Genomic DNA, 20,007 nt, shown 5'->3' with positions numbered 1-20,007 from the left:
TGTATAATACTTTAGGTGATATAAGGTCATGGAAGACCTTCTATGTCACGCTAAAGAGCTTGAACTTAATCCTAGCTAAGCATTATGGGCTGCTCCCCGCCCCCCTTCACTGCAGACATTACTAAGCAATCATACTGAACCCAACAGCAGTACTCACAGCAGACATTACCAAATTGACCAGAGCTGGTTCACGAGATAAAACCACTTTTCTCATCTTTTGTGCATATGAAAGGAAGCCATCAAACGGTTTCATTTGAGGGAGTGTGATGTGCACAGAGTGCAGAGGATGAACTGAGAGGACTGAGCACAGGATGAAGTAGATCTATTAGAAAGAATTTACAGTAAAACCACTTGAGAGAGAAGGGCCCATACTAGCAGTTTTTAACACAGAAAGAGGGGGAATGAAATATTTAGGAGACAGGAAGAAATGACAAACACCCGAGTTTCTGCTTCAGGGACTGGGTAGACTGTGATACCATAAATACGACATGATCTACATGAAGGGGTCAGACCATGTGTGAGGTGGGGGAGCAGAAACGGATAAAAGATAAGTTGTAGACATGTTGTCTTTGAGGTGCCCATGAGAGTCAGCTGGAGACACTCACTGGACATGTGATTAAGCCTGAAGCTCAGGAGTAGAGTCAGGGCTAGAGAAAAATGTTTAGAAATTATCAGTATATGGTTATAGTTAAGGGGGAAAAAAATACAACGATGAAAGCACCCTGGAACCATAACTATGCAGAAGGCCCTGCATGGAAACATAGTCTAGGGGACGCAGTCCCCCATTTACTGTTTTATCCCCATGTGTCTGACATGGGCTCCACCTTCAAGGAGTTTATCAACCAGTAGGAAAAATAAGATGTGCGCAAATAACTAAAAAGAAAGATTAGTAACTTGTAGCTATCTCAAAGAATAATACTGAGAATCCAAAAGGCACAAAGTTCAATTTTGAGTGAAGTGTTAAAGTAAATTTTTCAGTGCAAGTGAGGGTTTCGATAGGTATAAACAGGAGAGACAGCATTCCAGAAAGAGGGAACACCTGATCACAGGTATGGATATGAAAAGGGCAAAACACATTCAGGTAAGGACAGAGTAGCTACCAGGTAGGAAAAGCAAACCAAACCATAATGCCTACCTACCTACCATAAGTTATTTATTACAACATATTATCTACATGTCATCTCTTTTAATCCTTACAATCACATTATGAAGTAGGTATCCTTATTTCCATGAAAATGAGGCTGAGAGATACTAGTTTCCTAGTTCTACAGCAGCTGTTGGACCAGCACAAATCCAGTTTGGTGTACACTTCAGTGCCTTTCAATAACCATGGGGCCAGAAAGCCTTTGGATGTGAGCTAGAAAAGTAGTCTGTAATCAACAGCATCCAATGCCTCAGCATGGATTCTGCAGGTTAAGAAAATGCACCTGGCCATTGAAGGAGTAGGTCATCGAGACCTCCAATAGGACTTCATCAGTAGAGTACTGAGAGTGAAAGCCATGCCTTAATGAATTGCCCAACTCTGTAACTTAATCTTTAATCTTTCTCTAAGCTTGAAATAACTCTGCTACCCTCCTCCATCTGACAAGACCTAGCACAAGGCCCACATTTGCTTTGAAGCTTTCCCTGGCCACTTGTGTGCCCTTTTTTTTTCTTAGGATCTCAGTTCACATGGCATTTATCATTACTTGTGAGGCATTTAAAATTATACATTGGTGACAATGCCATTTCACTTAGCCTCTTCAGCCCCAAACAAACCAAAAGTTCCTTCAAGTCAGAAACCACTATGTTTCATTCATAATTTCCTTATAGTTCCTTAAATAGCTACCACAGAACTAGACAGGAAATCCACATAAAAACTAAGCAAGGAATGGATCTCAACTTGGAGTATGGTCATTTACATGGCAGACTGATAAAAATCCAAGGATCCCTTCTGAATTAAAAATTACTTGGGGATGGGAGCTTTAGATTCAAGCCAGCCTCTCTCAGACTCCAGAAAGGATATGAATGCCAGCTCTCCACCCTGCCCTGTGCCAGGTGGTTTATTTTAAAGTTCCTTTCCTACACACCACCATATGTGATGACCTCTGCTTATTAGATTTCCCCTCATGAATAAAAATGAAGTCATAACAATCTAATTGGAAAATTTTTATATTGCAAGCTGAGCCAGAAACTAATATTTGGTTCCAGTGGAAAAATATTGACAAAAACAAACACAAGAAAAAAAAGATTAAATGATCCAAGAATTGACATCTGGTACTGCTGTGTCTGTTTAGAACTGGTGAAGTATATTTAAAAAATATATTCTATTCGATAAATAAAAAAAAAAATGTTAATCTTTGTTTTTTTTTCATTTTCTGGGAATTTTTATATTCCTTAAAGAAGACAGATTCTGTCCTTTCCAATCTAGACACGCCAACAGATTAACCAGAAAGAGATGAGCAAAGGGTGCTGTAAAAATGATTTACACAGAGCACCACATACCAGCCTTCATGCTTCAGTGAAGATCCAGAGCTCCTTAAATCAATCTCTAATGGGAACTACATTTTCCATTATAAGTGGTTATAATGGGATTCTTAAAAGCTCTTCTTTCACTTAATGCTGACTTTTCCTCATATCAATAAACTCTAGACTCATCCAAACACCAAATTACAAGAGTCTCCTGTATTTACAACATATTACAGACCAAAAAGAATTTTATGAGGGAGCAAAGTCTTCTATCTAAATATTTATTTTTGTGATCTTAAATCAGGATGGTCAATTCAAATCTAAATTCAGTTCGTTATGCAAATAAAAAAGGTACATCCAAAATCCTTACCTCGTTAAGAGCTGTGTTGAAGGCCAAGTGCTTTCTGTGCTGCCTGCAAAGTGTTCCCTGTTTGAGACCACAGCCCCACTTAGAATTTAAGCACAGAGCTATCAGAGACTTCCTGCTATATCAAACCAGTGTGGACCCAGACAGCCCAGGGTGGCTTTTGGCTTCACATCTAACACACAGCAGCTCTTTGTACATTTATGCATAAACAGTCCAGACTGGAAAAACACAGTATACTCATGATGCCCATCAACTGTTTTCCCCAAAACATGTTTCCTATTATACAAATGAAATAATGCTTGGTCACATTGGCCATTGAAGGAATAGACCAAAATGTTCCTTTCTATGTAGATATCTCCTCCTAGAAAATACTAACACTTATAAAGAAATACAACAGGCATTCATTCAGTCTTTCTCAAAGCCATACTGTATACAAAGGAAGAATATTCAAATGTACGTGTTAACCACAGTCAAAAATTTGAATATTCTGTTCAATGAGAAACCCGAAAAAAAAAAAAAAAAGACATAGAAATGGATACAAAGGTATGCCACAAACATGTAAGGGGAACATTCAGGAGATAATAACCTCAAATAAAAAAAAAAAATGTGTGTCACAGAAACAAAACAATAGAAAACAGAATTTAACAGCAACAAGGAGCTAAAAAGTTATGCCTGAATCAAGGTGATCAAAGACAGGCCAGTATAGAGAGCTACTTGGGAAAATGGGATGAAGCCAGTGGATAGCATAATGAATGGAGAACTCATCAACTCGTATTCCATTATTTTTTGCTGAGGGAACTGAAATTATACTTGAAAGAATGAAACAAAATTTGAGTTTCACTGTTCTCTTACCAAGATGAGTAAAGAGATTTCATCAAAGTAACTAGATATTCTAAATGAAGACCCACCTCTGCACTAGATAGATCATTTTATAAATTCTCTCTAAGAAGAGAATGTGCAAATGACACTTCTAAAAAGTCACTGACAGGGTCAAAAATTGTTGAAGATGTGGAAAGTGCTAAAAACCTGACCACAGGCAAATACATTTTAATTTTCAACAAAAGTTAGAAGAAGGATTATGCAAATTACACACTGGAGAACATCACATAAGTCCCCAGCAAAACTTTAGAAATAATCAGTAAAGGCAGTTTGGCAAGGACTTAGAAAGAGGAGGCAGTGAACTCTGAGACCTCGAATGCATATAGAAAGCTAACCATTCAACAGAACAATAACAAGTGGACCCCTTTTTGAAGCATCCACCATGGACCAAGTACTCTGCTGGAAATAAAAAGATGACAGTATTTAGGGGTCAGGAAGCTCAGGTGGAACAAGTAACTGAAACCATCAGCTGGTAAGATAGGTGGTGAGTGCTCTGATATCGGTAGAGTACAGTGGGGAAGCAACTAACTCTGCCAGGAAGGAAAGTGTTGGGGAAATTTCACAGGTAATGCTAGAACTGGGCTATGAAGGAGCAGCAGGAGTTTCCCGGATGAATGCAGAAAAAGTTCGAAACATTAGGCAGCCTGAGGATGTGCAAGCCATTGCGAAGGAATTTGTGGTGCTCAGGGAATCCTGATGGTCTGGTGAGGCTGATGTACAGGGCTGGTAGAGAGGCAGAAGTTCAGGGAATGGTGGTTTGGCCAAATTATTCTGGCCTAGTTTTACTTTTGGACATAACTACTATTCTAACACACCAAGAAAAGGAGGTAAACACAGTGTAACTGTACTTAAAAGTCATCTGATAAATTTCTCTTGATCTGTTTATGGATAAGATGGAGAAATGTGGGCTAGACATGGGTGGATACTTCTATGAGTAGATGAAGGAAAGTACTGAACCACTGTATCAATAGGTATGTACTGACCAACTGATTCAACTCAGAGCCGGGGAGCTGACCTCCACCCTCCACCTGGAGGGTGGATGTTAACAACTTAATACAGTATTTGTCCTTAGGCCTTGTCCTCATCAGCAAATTTACTATTAACTCGAATTAAAACAGAGGTCTCGGACTTCTGGGGGGATAAATAACATCCTGAATAAAGGCATTTAGATTTAGACAGACCTCAGTGGTTCAGAGAAAGGTAGAACTTACCCCCATATGAATCCCAGGTTCTACCTCTGGGCAAGGTGCTAAGGAATGAGAGAGATGGAGCTTACTATTAGCACTAGTGAATATGATTTTACAGTTTTAGGCGACAGTAAGATCCACATGCCCAATGGTGTGATTCCATTGCACCCTCCCCTCTCCGCCCCCCCCCCAAAAAAACACTATTGCAATCAGCTCAGAAGGAAAAAAGACTATAATAGTCTGTCCCATCCTTTTTGAAGATTAGAATATATCAAGATGACTGCAATTGACTCTGGGTCTCAATACAGGAGAAACATAAGGAAATTGGAGTAACCAGGATGGTTAAGTGACATAAAACTAAATTTTAAGAACATTAGTCAAAGGAGCTGGTCAGGTCCAGCCTGAAAAGAGTTGGGCTGAAATGACAGCTATTTTCAAATACCTCATGGATCCTATGTGGTAGAGGATTTAGGCTTATCCCCATAGACCTTCAAGGGGTACCTCTAGAATCAGACAACAGATATGTAGGGAGAGAGGCCTTGGCTCGAGATAAGGAAGAACTGTCTTACAGACAGATGCAAAGAGCTTCCATTTAGAGTGGCTTCTGAATCTCCAAAAGTGACCGAGCACAAGCAGAAAGACCACTTCTTGAGATTGCTGCAGACTAGCGTTCTCAACCCTATCAAAACCAACACCGTTCATCTAAATATATATTTTATAATACGCTTTTTATAATATTGAAATGAAGTTCACAGATACAATAGCCTACTTACACACTTAATCTTATGAAACCAATGCCCAAAAGGAAAGTAACTGATAACAGATATTCCAATATGTAAATTCTCAAGTTTTAAAAAATCTGTATAATGCCAAAAATAAAGTGGTTCATAATAGGTATTTTAATAAGGACACTCAAGCATAAGCTCACTAAAAGACACAATGAAATACTTGCTTACACCTACTTATATAGGACAACTTTAGCTACAGGAGAAATGAGATCAGAAACTATTTTACTACAAAGGAGAAGTACAAGAAAATGAAAGAGCAGAAGCAAGGGGACTGGAAGGGCTGGGTAATGCCAGGGTGCATGAACATGAGACTAAAAGCTAGGACTGTAAATAATAACCAAACAGATATTTCTATGCATAGTAATTTAGAACTAATCTTGATTTTCTTTAGAATGTCTCAATAAATATTCACGTAAGTCCTACAGAAGATAAGAAATTCAGAAATATAAGGGACACTTTTTCACGGCCTAGAAGTGTCCCACTAATTGCAGGGCATTTGGCACCTCTGCTTCACCCACCCCTTCACCTAAATGCCAGCAGTCCCCCCAATAACTGTGCCAACCAAACTGCCCTGCTAGAGGTATAATGCACTCATTGGGAACAACTAAAATAGAGAAAAGTCAAGCTCTATGGGTAAACTAATATTTTAAATTATTTTTCGATTAAAAATTTTCAATTTCCAAAGTTCCTTCAAAGCTGTGATTTTGTAAACTCTACACATGAGAAGTTCTCTGTTTTCAAGATGCATTGTGCTTCAGCTGACCAACCCCTTTAGTCCATGTTATTAAGGCGGCGCAGCATCTTTAAACCAGGACAGTTCTGCCTGGAATCCAGAATCTCTAACTCTAAGGTGTGAAGCTTTGGGCAAGTCACTTAATTTCTCAAGCCCTCAGTTTCCTCATCTGTAAAAGGGCTGTTATAGAGATTAAATGTGTCTTCAACTGGTGCCCCATGGAACAGAAATTCTATCCATGGAGATTTCAATGAACCCAAATGTTCAAGTGCTCTTGAAAATTACTCCTACCTTCAACACCTGTAGAGTTAATTCAAATTTACCCCAAATATTTCTCAACCATAAAATAAAACTTCCTCTTTCCCACTACCAACCACTATTTATTGGGTGTCTGCTACATTGTATATTAAAATCACACAGTGAACTAACTCAAGCTAGGCAGCTCTACTGAATATAAAAATGTCAGCAAGCAGATACAGTTAAACATTTATTGAACATTAACCATAAGCAACGAATTTTTTGTTCAATGATGTTAACACACTGTTTAATCTTCATGACTGTATGAGGGAGTTAATACAGTGTTTTTCATTCTTTTCAGATAAAAAATTGGAAGTTTAGAAAGGTTAAATAACGTATTCAAGGTTGAACAGCCAGGACTCAGAGCCAGAATGATCAGCTTTGTCTGATGCCAAAATCAGAACCACTAACAACCTCTGATGCTAAAGCTGTATCACTACAGCACTTTCACTTCAACTTCCTAGTTCTTCCTGAATTTACCCACTGTTGGAAAGAACAAGAGGGTAAGTACCACCTTCCTGAATTGTATTAAGATTAGTCATTACTATTTGTTAATAAATGTACTTCAGTGAACATGTCCATTCATTCAATAAATATTTCTACACCAAATTAGATTTTTAAAGAAGCCGTCAGAAACACATTCCTTTAATTCACCAAATTAATTATTACATCTTAAGTTTTAAGCACAGAAGTAATGAGAGAACTTTGAGTATGCCTGAAATATTTCTCTTAGCATTTGGCAATTTTTTGGTTTCTGTTAATTTGTAATCTTCTGCTAATATGATGATTTCCTCATTGAAAACAAAATTGGTAAATACGGAGAATCCAAATCAGAAAATAGAATTTTGACCTTTTTAAAAAAGATTTCTTTATTGATTTTAAGTTAAAAAGTCCCTTTTTTCCCAGCACTAAAATTATAGGTACTTTTTAAAACTAAAAGTTATGATTCTATAAAAATTCTGCCACAGTTTTTTAAATATATTAGATACATTCTCTCATTAATACAATAAGAATTCAGTTTTGAACAGTTTTATACCTGTACACAAAAACAAGATTAGAGGGGGGAAATATGCAGAAAGTCATACAGAAAGTTATTGGAGGCGGTGAAAACAGAACAGAATCTACTCTGCTGATATCATTTCTCAACCATAAGATAAAACTTCCTCTTTCTCACCACTAGCCACTGTCTATTGGGTATCTGCTACATGTGTATGATTGTCCCTGACAAGAGTTGGGGAAAACCTGATGCCTGCATCACCTACAGATGTGGTTTCTGGGGAACACCCCCTGCTATCACTGCAGCACTATAAGATGACCTTCAGACGGTCTCTGAGATGAATCTAAAAGTGGTAGGCTCCAAATAGCATCAAGAGTGAAACAGGTGACATAGAAAGAAAAGTCTGTCTTCAGTTACTTCTGAAATGCATTTCAGTATTATCAGACAGACCCACTGCTAAAATCCTAGGACCTCTAGTCTGCTTTTTTGTTTTTTTTGCAGACATCTTCTGGTCCCGGCTCAAAAGGAAGAAGCTCCATACTATTCTGGAGTTTTTCTGCTGGTACAGAACTCAAGTTCATTCATTCACTAAGGCCTTGCAGGGGAACAGGTGGCAATGTGAATTACTGTGTCAGCTTCCTGGGCTCATAGCAAGTGCCATCTCTACTTCATGGGTCCTGATCTTGCACCAGACCCCAAATCCTTTAACTTTAGGAGAAAAATAACTGTGAGCAGTGGTTTCTACTACTAATTATTTATTACCATTATCATTACCATTTGGTGGGAAGTGTCTATTTGATGGATCTGAATTAGAGTTAATTGGTGCAAACAAAACCAATTAAATTTATGCATAAAGATGTAATAATGGAATGCCCTTCCAAAGAACACAACAGTATACGTGTTGCAAACACTGGTTTTCAAGAATTAAATTTGTGTGTCCTTTGATACTATCAAGAGACAAATTTCACTCTACCTTTTAAATTGCCAATTCACTAAGTAAAAGATGTGCCGCTTTGTTCTCAAGGATGGTATCTGAAATTCAATGCAATTTCAAAACACATTGGCATAGACTCATACTTGCAAAAATGCAAAATAAAAAATAATTGAATTACCACTTCTGAAGTTGTACTTTCAGCATATTCATTTACATGTTGAATACAGGTAGTAATAAACAATTTACACTAACTCCAAAATGATGCCTTGTCACATACTTATATAATTGATCTCTTCAATCCAGAAGGGTATGCTCCAGGTAGCTGCTTTTCCTTCTCCAGCATCAGTTCCAGGACCAAGACATGTGCCACAGACCTGAACTCCAACCTCAAATTTGGAGTCCAGCCCAGCCCTGCCCAATCTAGCCAAGAGCAGCCAAACCACTGTCACCGTGCAGATTCATGAATGTGAAGTAAGTATTTGTGGTTCTAAACCACTAAGATTTTGAGGCTGTTATGTAACATTATCACAACGAAAAACCCAATATACCCTCAGAAATATCTTGATGCACAAATTACTTTGTGGATTTTTACCAGGAAGATCAAACCTGCATAGTACGTATTTCTGTCTATGTGAATAATTCTACCAAGGCCTGGAATAGCAAAGCCTAGAGACAGAAGCAACCAATTAATACAAATAGCCAAGGAGCTTTCCTTTCCTTCCAGTTGTTATTTACCTATAACCAATGTGCATGGTTATGGAAATTCAAGTACTTTTTCTTTTAAAGACTCATAAGAAGGTATCATCTGACACCAAGGATGACTTCTGCATATTTTGGTATGTTCATCTATATACTTTTACATTACTTTTTATTATGTTTGAATTGTGTACCCTCCCCACCAAATGTTGAAGTCTTATCTGCAGTACCCCAGAATATGACCTTATTTGGAAAGAGTGTCATTACAGATGAGGTCAAACTAGAGTATGGTGGGTCTCTAATCCAATATGACTGATGTCCTTCTAAAAAGATGACCATATGAAGTTAGAGACACACAGGGAGAACACCACGTGTGGACAGAAGCAGAGATCTGAGTTATGTAGCTGTAAGCCAAAAAAAATGCCAAGGACAGCCAGCGAATCACCAGAAAACAGAAGAGGCCAGGAGGAACTCCACTATAGGTTTCAGAGAGACCACTGCCTTGCCGACACACTTGATTTTAGACTTCTAGCCTTCACAATTGAAAGACAATGAATTTTTATTGTTTTTAAAATACCCAGAGTTTGTAGCACTTTGTAAGAGCAGCCCTAGGAAACTAATTTGCGTTTTAAAAATTTTATACACTATCAGCTTCAAAAGGTATTACTGCAGCAAAAATGGTATTACTTTCCCATCATGTCTATTTTGTCACTTTCTCTTATAATTTAAAGAAAATGTAGGCATGTAATTAACAGCATTGGTAAATATTATTTTGAATATTAGAGCAGAAAGCTCACACAGTTAACATCTGTACCCAGGAGATAATTCAAGCATAACTTATTTGAATAGGTGGACTAAAGAACTGATTAAGAAACAATCTTTACATAAAAGGGGGTTTGAAATATTCTGAGAGGAGCATCACCGTGTATTATGACACTCATCACACTTTAGTGATTGTAGTCTAACAAACTCATACTGCCATGTTTCTCATGTACACTTATGCTATCTTTTATTCTTTTCTAATTGTGCCTCATGCCCACATTCTTTCTAGACTGTAAGCTCCCTAAGGAAATGTGTCTTATTATACATGTGTGAGCACATGTGTGAGAGCACAGAAACACATAAACACACATATTATAACTCCTAGTGTAGGCTAAATGCAGGATTTGTGTTTAATATGTTGATTATTTATTTGTTATGGCTAAATACTTAACAGAAACTGACTTTGGCTTATGGAACAAAGTAATGAAAACTTACCTTATATTTAAATTACTGGTCTCCATTTTTAAAGCTTATATTCTACATCAATAAAAGTACCTGAGCACAAAGTCCTGTTATGTATACTTTTTATTTATAAAAACATGTCTTCTGCACTAATATATGAATTATAAAACATAACAAAAACAGAAGTTCTGAAAAGATAATAGACATTCCAACAATTTCTTCCCATTCCCTCATGGGATGCATGAAGCTTAGTTTGGAAACAGACCAGGAGAGCAGATATGTGAAAACATTTCCCATGATCTTCCAAGAAATGCAAGATCTATAAGAAACTAACATATTTATGAACTTTAAACACATTATCTGGCAGAGTCATATAATAGTCTCGATCAAGCAATTAATATTTTAGAGTTGATGACAGAGTTATCCCAGAAACTAGGATGAGCTGGTATAGTGGTAGATCCCCTGTGTAAATTCATTTGCTAACTGTGGGGGTCTCTGCACCTTGAACCCTTTACTTTTCTGACTTTAGAAATGAAAATCTATTATCATATTTCCAGGCAAACTTCTGTAAGACTGAGAGAACCAAATTAAATAAAATTCTGATCTTGAAAATAAAAGAGCAGGATGAACAAAGGGGAAAATGGAATGGAAAACTCATAAATTATCTCTTAAGAATGTTTTCAACACAACATCCAATCTACTTGTGTTCCATGTGCATGAACGTGGATACGCTGCATTAGAAAACTAAAGGGTGTAGAGTAATATAAACCACCACCACCACCACCACCACCCCGCCCCTCCAACACCATTGACTTACTGTAAGAGCGACTAAGGGATAAAGCAAACCAATATTGAATTTGTAGCACAGGTAGTTAAGAGCCAAAGGAACTGAAATTAGGGGTAGATGTCTTGGAAAGTGTTCATGGGATTGAGAATCAATCTGATGCAGAATAATGGCTTTCAAGGAAGAAATGTGCCAGGCAATTTCAGACAGAGAGCCTGGAGGCAGGAATTCTGCCCTCCTCCACTCTCCCCCAACACACACACACACACATAGCACACCACTCCCATTCCCCCAGTGTGAGGGGTACTGAGGATTCTGGCCCTACGGAGTGCTGAGTTCATTCAGGTGGGGAGTGGAAGACAAAGCTGAGTGCCTGAAATGTGAAGAGGGTACAGTTCCATTATCACATAAACAGCATTCTCTGTTTAAGAGAGAGCCACCACCCATAAAACCTCATGCATCATATCACTCGGTCTACTTTTCTTCAGGAATTAGCCTTGGGGCTGATCTATACACAGAGCAAGAGATCAAAATGCAAGAAAATACTAGGCAGATGGCATGTGGGTGAAGATGATGGGGAACTGAAATATGAGTAGCCTTGAAAGGAGAAAAAGTAAAATACGTCAAAATGAATATACACTTGATAAAGTCGAGAATGTAAGAATCTTATATTTATTTTAATAATTTCTAACAAGTATCACCGTAATATTTATGCATAACAAATAAAAATGTAAAATATAAAAATGCCATCATTTCTGTGATCCCATCAATGGGGAAAAAAGCTTTCATATTTTTTTACTTACCTGTCTTTCTCTATACAGATGCATTTTAAAATCAAATCAGGATCTTTTTGTATATATAGTTAGGTATACTATCACTTAAAAAAACTCCATTGTTGGATTTGTCTCAAATGTTCACAGTATTGCCCTTGATAATAACTAATACATAGTTGCTTACTCTGTGACAGACAGGTTTCCAAGTACTTTACATATATTTAGCTAACTCTCGACACAATGTGGAAGGTTGATACTATGATCTTCATTTTACAGATGAGAAAATCAAGGACAAATTAACTTGCCTAAATTCATGTAGCTGGTAAAGGGTAAAAAAAGGACTCCAAGCCAGGCAACTGGCTCCATCATCCCTGCTCTTAACCCCTCTACCATACCACCTGCCTCTCCAAAACAATGTACTCATCATGAAATGAAGCCTCATCTCTGATTTCCTTAAAATAGACTCTTAGAATAGACTCACTGGTACCAAGGGATGCTATGAGCTACACTACTCTCTATCTAAAGTATACCAACCTAACCCTCTCACCATTTTCAAAAAGAGAATGTGACACAACCTCAACCTTACCAGTGCTAGACTTTTAAAATCTGATTATAATAACAATATCTTTGATGCAATTAGGTTGAAAACTGTTTTATGTTTTGGCCATCTAGAGTTCCCATTTTGTGAATTTTTTATTCCTGCTATAGATTAAATGTTTGTGCATTACCACCACCTCCCACCCCCACTCGCCCCTTCATATATTGAAAACTTAATGCTCAATGTTATGGTATTACAGGAAGCCTTTGGGAGGGGATTAGTTCATGAGGGCAGAGCCTTCATTAATGGGATTAGTGCCCTCATAAAAGAGGCCCCAAAGAGATCCCTAGCTCCTTCTGCCATGTGAAGCCGCGATGAAGTCAGCAGTCTACAATCCAGAAAAGTACCTTCACCACAACTCAACCAGGCTGGCATCCTCATCTCAAACTTCCAGCCTCCAGAACTGTAAGCAACAAATTTCTGCTGTTTATAAGCTACCCAGTCTAGCATCTTGGACACCCTCTTGTTACTTGAGTTGGAATTAAAAATACCTCATTAGATATTTAGGAGTCATTTTTCGGAAGGACCACTCTCTCTAGATGATTCATGTCATCGATCAAGATCAATATTTCATAGTTTGTATTTCTCAAGAGTAAGCCTGTCTCCCATCAGACCCCTAAACTTTAGTGGTACCCCATTTGGAGGCTTTTGCCCCTTTGTGTATCAACTAAAGAGGCAAACCCAGGGATGAGGCATAAAAGACTCTGTCCCAGATGAGGGCCATAATAAATATAAAAGATATTTTTAATGACTATTAATATAGTGAGAGAATTTATACAGTAAGGAATGGATGCTAAAGAAAATGATACAGACATGTATTCTACTGAGGTGGGGGCACAGAAGAGAAATGAATGGTTAATATAAGCTTCAACTTTGGGCCCCCCCCCCCTTTTTTTTTTTTTTTTTTACCAATTTTAGTGTGCTATCCAAAATTAGAGCTACTTTTTACTAGAAAGCCCATTTCACTGTTCATGAGAAATGCCTATATGGGACACTAAATTACATGTGCAAGGCTCCATGACTTTATGGAATCTCAACTAAGAATGGCCCCTAGAGATGACACTGGTACTAAGAGTGGCTTGCTAATGAAAATGAGACAGAGTGCACCGAGTAGAAAGAACAGAATGGAGAAGAAAAATCATATGCCATTCATGTGTAGGAAGTGACAATCAGTTTTTATATCACTAAAATATTAACTCGGGGTTCATAAATAAGGACATGTAAGCAAAAAGGTGTGTATAGTGTGTGATAAGACCATGAACTTTAAGTTTTTTTAAAAGATCCATGATTTGGCTGGTTGGAGGTGGGGGAGGGGCAGGTGACCAGTTAGTTCAGAACAACTGTGGGCCAAATGCATGGCAGGAAAGGAAGGGGGCAAGAAATGAAATCCTCTGGGCCCAAGAACTTTCTTCCCACCAAGATTCATAGTGAACTCCTTCCTGTGTAGTATGAAACCTTTAGAAGGTTTGAAGAGGACAGTTTAGAAAGAAAACTGGCTGAAATGTGCAGGAAAGCAAAATGTAGGCAACAGTCCAAAGCATGTGAGGAGACAAACAAGAGTGGTGGGAATGGAGAAGAGAGGGTTAGAGAATGGTTAGGAGATAAAACAGCAAGCTGAATGTTTATGTTTGCTTGTATATGCATAAAATGTCACTGGAGGATTCTCAATTAACTGATTATACTGGTTGCCAGTGGATAGGGAAAACAGGTACCTAGAGTAAGAAGATGAGAAGGAATCTTTTCACTGTATATCCATCTGTATGTTTTGAATCACATGAAGATATTACCTGCTGTAAAAATAATTTTTAAAAAATATGGAGGCTATCAGAACATGGAGGTTAAAGACATGGAGGTTATGAATGCCTCTATGTAAAAATTTGCTCACATCTCTCTCCAAATCCTCTTCACTGTTTTGAGCTGCGCTTTTGAATTCAGATTATTTTTACACCTAAGGCTCCTGGACTGTATCAATGACTGACCCTTTTGAAAAATCTCTCTTTTGACCTGGATGATAAATGTATCAAACTAAACTTGGCAACATATAGGTGTAAACAACTATTTACCTAGTCGGATTCAATCAACATAACAAGTAGTTGTCAAAACATCAGAATGAAGAAAGTCTGGACAATTAACCAGGGAGCTTAATTTTTTTAATTTTATGATTAATAAAAGAGGCTCAAAAAAGAATCTATATTTGATTTATTAAAATGCAGATGAGTCATATAAATCATTGATGTCAAAGAGCTCAGATATAAGGTCCAGTACTGAGTGCAAAGTGAGTTTAGGCCAGCCCTTTGGCTAAAAATGATTTTTTTTATTATTATTGTATGGAATAAATCTTCCGTTCACCCTAATACAGTATATAAAGCATTGACTTAAATTGAATGATTTTACCAATTTTAAATTAGTGATAAGTAGACATAAATTTAATAGCTAAAAAAATAAGTGTAATTTAGTTTTATAAAACTATGTTACATTGTTTTCCACTTGTCTCTATAACCTCAAATATATTAAACTTGCAATACTTGTTCAAAACGTATCTAATGGAACCGATTAAACTTGTTAATCAAAAACATTCTGTGTTCAAAGATCGATTTTGCAAATGTTTTCATTTATTTGGTTTTATGTTTTGTATTTTGCCTTGTTTCACAAAGGATGTGAGTCAGCTTAAAATAATAAACACAATAAATGGGAAAATGTAATTAGATAAAAATCAGAATCAAGAAAAATAAAGCAGAACAGATGCTCAAGACCAAAGGAAAAGTGAGAACATTAACATAAAGTCACAGGTTTTTATAGGGTTATTATAATTGAGTTGCAAATTTGACTCTGCACTTCTTCACTGCCAGATCAGAAAGGGCAATATAATCAATTATCTGAGTCTAGTTTTGTATGATGAAAAAAAGACACAATAATTGCTCAGAGGAAGTAAAGCTTTTCTTTGGCATTTAGAACTGAATGGAATTTCTTCCATGAGTTTTCAGTAGCTATAGAAGAGACCCTGATCTTAATAACCACATTTCTTAAGTCACATAACAGTAAGTTTCTTGTGACTTTATGAGTAAAATACCTCAGTGTGAGCACAAGGTGGGTGGGTTGCAAAAGATACAAAACAAGGTAATCAAAGTATATGGTTTCTGAAGATCTGGCTAGACTCCTGGTCTATTATCTAGAATTAGAGGGGAACTGGTGGATGTCATGGCCTTCATTCAGCCAATTCTCTGTAAACATCATTTCTCTCAATTAAGCTCTGATCAAATTTGTGAGCAGATAACTCAGGTTCTCTGATATGTGCAGAAACAAGGCATTCTATACTACTGTTGAGGGGAGATAAGTACACAACAATTATTCTGCAATCACCAGTTCCCTGTATTTGAAATTCGAGGTTATACAAATTTTTTTTCTATACTTTTTTGGAAACTATAACAATTTTGGTTCTAACATATGTGAATTACATAGATTCTATTAGATGTGAACAAAAACAAGAAATATTTGGGCTGGGGTGAAAAAGTGTTGTGATAAAAAATTATGTCAGGATAAAGGACAGTAAACAACATTTAGCGAGGAAGAGGTAGGGGTAATAAAACCTTAGGAAAAATACAGAAAGAGTAAATCTGGGTCTTAGAATTGCATTTCAGTGGTGCATATGGAGGTGGGGTGCTAGGATCTCACCCAATAGGATCCAGGTAGTGAGCCATTCAATAGCAGAGGCATCGCACATTTAAATGCAGGACACACAGAAAAATGCATCGTCTATTCTGAGATTAGGAACCCACTCTTACTCCACAGATTTCAAGGCCAAGTGCACCAGCATGGTTTAACTGCTCAATTTCCATTTGTCAAATGAACAAATAAGTGTTTATTATCTGCAACAAAGTAAAAAGAGTTTACTGTAACCACAGGGGAGAGCTCTTTTGAGAAGTTTAAAATGAGCAAGGAAAAGCAATATAAATTAATTGTTCAATATCCTTGACTACAAATTTAACATGTGTAAAATGCAATTATCTTTATTTCATAAGGGAATTTCCTTTGTTCCAATGAACCATAACATATTTTTCTTAAGTGCCCTCCCACTGTTGGTTCCCTCAATCTTACCACCTTTCACATAGCTGTTATTGCCTCACCATCTAGAAAAAGTCAAGCAGGCAGGAAAAGCAGTAAGAATAAACTGTGGATTACCATATTTTGTGAAAATTAGTCTTTTGGGTAATATGCATGAGGATGGTAAAGAGGTATTAAAATTAAAAAAAGGAAAGAAAATAAATGATTGGATCACACCCAGATAATTTTGTACAAGTGATTGAAAAGAGGTTAATACTGACTCATGAAACTTACATAACAGGAAAATAAAAACAAAATCAAAACAGGAAATGTCACAGTGCAAAAAATAAAGCAAATAATGTTTGATGCAGTCATCCTTGTTTTTTTCAAGATAACATAAAATTTAAAGGCACTGAATCATCTAAACCCCTGATTTCACAACTAGCCTGACTGTCAAAAATGTACATCTGTGCTATATATTTTGAATCATTTAGGAATCAGATATTTCTACATGCTTTGTTTTTACCTTTACCTGTAATAAAATATTATAATTAGATCAACTACAACAACTCAACTCTAAAACAAGTTAATATGTCACATATTAACCAAATCACTGTTACTTCTGGAGTAACAGAATTTTCTTTAGACATGAATTGTACTTTTTCTAATTGCGTTTGAGTTTAATTGAAATAAGTTTGATAACCACTAAGACTGGAAAATTTGCAAGCTTGGCCATGAAATAAACATATCAGGAGGAGAGAATTACTTTTTAATAACACATTAGAGAAGGATACCATACAGTCCTTTAAATGTCAAAATTCAAACTCGGATGTTAAGATAAGCAATTTGACTACACAAATAAGCAATTTTTCAAATCAAGTAAAACCATCAACGGCCACAAAACAAATGTATTTTAACAGTAAACTGTCTTTAGATGACTCAACAAAAACTAATAAGCACCGAGTTCATTCCAGACGTAGAAAATTACAAGATTGAACAAGATGAAGGCTCTGTCCTCTTGGAGTTTACACTGGTTAATTTTCCAAAGCTCTAAATCTTAATAAGTTAATATAAAATTAGAACTTACAAACATCTACTTTCCAAAATTCTAAACCTTATTGCTTGAAATATAAAATAGAAAATGATAACCTGTAAAGAGATAATCTTGCCAAAAGCTCTGATGTATGAACTTTATGCTTGGGGGAAAAGAAAGAATTCATAACCAGTTTCTCAGAAACACAAACCTTAACTCCTAGTTGGAAGCTAGGTTGTGCCCAAGGCTGCCTCTGCTGGCCAACTCGTTGCATCCGTCCAGCAGATTCTCAACTCTCTACACCTGTATCAAACTTGCCACTCGTAAACACATCCTTTTCACATAAGCAGGAGGCTCCCAAGCAGGCAGTACAATACTCCAACCTCATGTATCTCTGGCATAATTTGACCTCTAGAAGGACCTTCTCTAACTGGCCCTAAAATGTTGACTGTAAGGGTCTGAGTCATCAATTTTATATACCACCCAGTCAGCTCTGAAATAAACAAAAATCCACAGCGACTTCTGCATGCCGCTAAAATAACGCTTTCCGTGTCTACACGTTTGGCTAAAACAAGAAGAAAGCATCTGCTCATGCAGCCGAAATAAATACCGTGACATTTCTACCTGAGCTGCGGAAAATCCACTGCCCTACACCCCCCACCCCCCAAATAAATAAGCTACACGCTAATTTGGCCTCCTCATCCCCAACCACATCACCCTGGGGCCCTGGAGATGGGCGGGGAAGGGTCAAGCTCTCCTCCGCCACCGCTCGGCCACCCCCGCTCTAGAAGAGGTTGTCGGGTTAACCCCGGGCTGCGCCCAGCGCCATTAGCACACCTGCGAACGCTCCACCGACCCCCGGCGGGAGGCAAGTTTTGTGGGTCCCAGTCCCTGACCCCCGCCTCTCCCCAGCAGCAGCATCAGCTGCGGGCTGCAGCTAGGGCTGGTCCCCGCCTTACCCACCTACCTACAGGGTGGGGGCGCTGGCTCCTCGCGTCCGGGAGAAGGGGTTCCGGCGCATGCATTTCTGGGAGCGGTGGCCTCTGCTGCTCGGCGCGGGAGAGCGCATCCTCTAGGGTGGGTAGAAGGAGGGGTCGCGGGGGGACTGGGCGCCGAGGAGGAGCAAGGCCAGCAGGAAGCAACGCCGAGGCGCGCACCCTTGGGGCCCGGCGTCGGGAACTGGTGGACAGGCCGCCGCCGGGACTCCCCCAGGCCTCTCCCCACGAGCGGCGGCAGCTCGCCAGCCCTGCAGCTGAGCCCGCGGTCTGGGTATCCGCCGCCACAGGCTCACGGGCCCGGCCGGAGGCGGGGAACTACCGATGGCGCGACGCGGTGCAAATGCCCGCCTCTAGCTCCGCCCGGCTCGCGCCACGCTCTGCACCCCTCCGCAGCGGCGGAGGCCGGGGGGCTCCGAGGCCGGGCTCGGCGGTTTGGACTGCAGCTGCGGCATCCTCTTCCCCACCGCGACCTCGGAGCTGGAGCCTAGGCACTTCAGCCGCCCCCGGCTGTTTCAGCCTCCGCTGCCTCCGCACAGCCCCAGCAGCGGCCTGGTGGCCCCGCCTCGGATTGCTGCGCGCGCGGCCTCCGCAGGCCTCGGCCCATTGTGACGCCTCCCAAGAGCCAGCTCTTTGCTGTCCCGGCGGCTGGAAGCTTGGCGGCGGAACCTGGGAGAATCTTACCTCGCCCCGGGCTGCATCCCTTACAGCTGTTCCGTCGGGGCCACCACTCTTCGTGGGAAGTAAGGCGTTAAGAGTAGAGCTGGAGTTAGAGCGTCTCCTTAAGCTTTAAAGCCTTGAGTTTACTTCCAGCTCCGGGACCAGTAAATTTATTCTTCTGTCCTTTCCGGCGTTGCGTTTCGCAAAGGGGCCCACCATCTCCTCCCCCTCCTGCCCCAGTCCCCTGTACAGCATCCCTGATGCTGCCAAACTGCAATCTTTACAGCAATGGGGACATAGCAATTAGGCCTTCCAGGCCGACTCTTGGCAGAGACGGAGGGAGTTTGGGCTGGGAAGATCTGCATCAGTAGTCAGGCATTGCCTGTGAGCTTCCCATCCGCACTTGGGTGCTGTCCCCAATACGGACCCAAGACCAGCACTGCAAGATGATTTAGATTTTACAATCATAAAAGCACTCATCAAAGAACTGTGGGAGCAAATCAGTTTCTCTGGACATCTAAAACCATGTTCTTCTGATTCAATGAAATCAGCTCTTTGTATTCTAGGAGCCTA

The 20,007-nt window shown here is 39.1% G+C and overlaps 1 protein-coding gene across 7 annotated transcripts in view; it reads right to left on the bottom strand.

The window, feature by feature from the left end:
• NCOA7 (nuclear receptor coactivator 7) overlaps positions 1 to 19,632 on the bottom strand; it is a 122,888-nt gene extending 103,256 nt beyond the window's left edge. For 2 of the 7 annotated variants that reach the window (XM_016161324.2, XM_016161329.2), the window contains exon 1: positions 18,747 to 18,919. The gene's annotated coding sequence lies outside the window, so the exon portion shown is untranslated. Of the gene's footprint in view, positions 1 to 2,818; positions 3,328 to 18,746; positions 18,920 to 19,458 lie in introns of those variants that run through there. The other 5 variants (XM_016161331.2, XM_016161332.2, XM_016161327.2 and 2 more) reach the window with 4 other exon arrangements.
• Between the last annotated feature and the right edge of the window lie 375 nt (positions 19,633 to 20,007).

This window comes from Rousettus aegyptiacus, unplaced genomic scaffold (assembly GCF_014176215.1).
Source record: "Rousettus aegyptiacus isolate mRouAeg1 unplaced genomic scaffold, mRouAeg1.p scaffold_m13_p_1, whole genome shotgun sequence".
In the NCBI taxonomy this organism is placed as follows: Eukaryota; Metazoa; Chordata; class Mammalia; order Chiroptera; family Pteropodidae; genus Rousettus; species Rousettus aegyptiacus.
Note: the sequence above shows the minus strand (reverse complement) of the source record. Positions and strands in the feature narration are given on the sequence as shown.